This window comes from Merops nubicus, unplaced genomic scaffold (genome assembly GCF_000691845.1).
Source record: "Merops nubicus isolate BGI_N331 unplaced genomic scaffold, ASM69184v1 scaffold16566, whole genome shotgun sequence".
NCBI lineage: Eukaryota > Metazoa > Chordata > Aves > Coraciiformes > Meropidae > Merops > Merops nubicus.
In genome coordinates, this window is record NW_008613088.1 from 17,998 (window position 1) to 19,602 (window position 1,605).

Sequence of the window (1,605 nt, forward strand, 5' to 3'; positions counted from 1 at the left end):
AAACCAAGCCCTTCTAACCTGCTGGGCACACCCCGCCCCTTGTTCGTTTGGCTAGATGACAGCAATACTCACAGTGGCTTTCTGGCAGGGAAATTTAAGATACCTCATGGGAACTCACTAGTATATAAAACACAATCCGTAAAAAAGGACAAAATGAAGGTGAAATGCCGCCAATAATGATTTTCAGTGACTGAGGAGTGAAAATTGTAAGCAAATATGCAAAAGATAGTCATTTTTGCACAGAACTGTCACTTCTTTTGGAAAAAAAAAACCAAAAAACAAAAAAGAGGCTGTTTTGACTGCAGTTTTCCATTGGGAAAAGCTGGCTGGCCACATATCTGCATTTGCCATATTAACAGCAAACTGCAGCCTCAGCACTGCCCACCTCTGCCTGCCACACACCAGTCAGTGGGACCCTCCAAGAGCTTCCCCAAAGGGCTCCTCCCAGACTGGGTGCAATCAAATATGCTGAAACAAGGTCAGTCCTTTGGGCCAGAGCCTGCCATGAAAGATCAGGCAGGTCACTTCTATTACACCTCCTGGCTTTGGCAGAAAGGGACCTGTTCTTGCTCCAGGCAGAGGCATTGCTTCTCCATTCCCACCTCTTCATACAGCAAAATGCTCTGCAGCAGTATCACATAGTCTCGTAACAGAATAACAACTGAAATATTCATAAAGAAAAGGCTGATACACCTTCCAATGAATGAAGGTGTATCAGCCACAACAGCAAGGTTACAGCAGCAGTTGCACGTTGCCAAAGATACCTGGCTTGATCTATGTTACATGCAGACGTCAGCAGGGAGGCAGCAAGGAAGGTAAAAAAAATAATGAAAAAAAAACCCCATTCAGCAAAGTCCTTGAAGCTGTCCTAGAAAGAAGCAGCCAGATTTTGCCTTTCAGGTTACAGAATGCACAAGCAAGTGGTGGATACAGCCAGGAGGGGATGGGGCAGGAGTACGCAGCTGTGCGCAGCTCATCTCCCCACCAGCCCAACCCTCGGGTCAAGCCATGCCAAGAGGAGGCCAGGAGGTCCCCAGGTCCAGCAGAACACGGAGACGGCCGGTGGACAGAGAGCCAGAGAGACACCTGCCCTTCCCTGCCACTGCAGGGCTGCAGGCTCCCTGCACCTCCTTGTATCTGGGGATAGCAACAAACAGCAACAGAGGCGGCACCACCCACCACTGTGGAACTGAGGAGCTGAAGAAGTCATGAGTGAGGAGTTGGAGATGGCTATGGAGCCTCACCTCCACTGGCACACCTGCAGTGGGTGGCTCGGGGGCTGGTACAGGCCATGGCACATTTGAATACCAAATCTGGTGAACAGAAAGGTTCTCTTATGAACCTTCTCAGAGAAGAGAACACTGAGGAAAAATGACCCCCATCAAAGACTTTCTCTTTCTTCTATGTGCTGCTATTATATGCCACAAAAGCTGAAACAGTTATGGAATATAAATATCAGAACAGATCCCTAAGTAGACAACAAAAATAAGTTAACTTTTATTTTAAAAAAAAATTACATACAGCAATCTGCATATTTTAAAATAATTTTCTTTGGAAACACTTCCAGTCAGAATTCACCCCAAAATGGCCATTGCTGAATCTCTT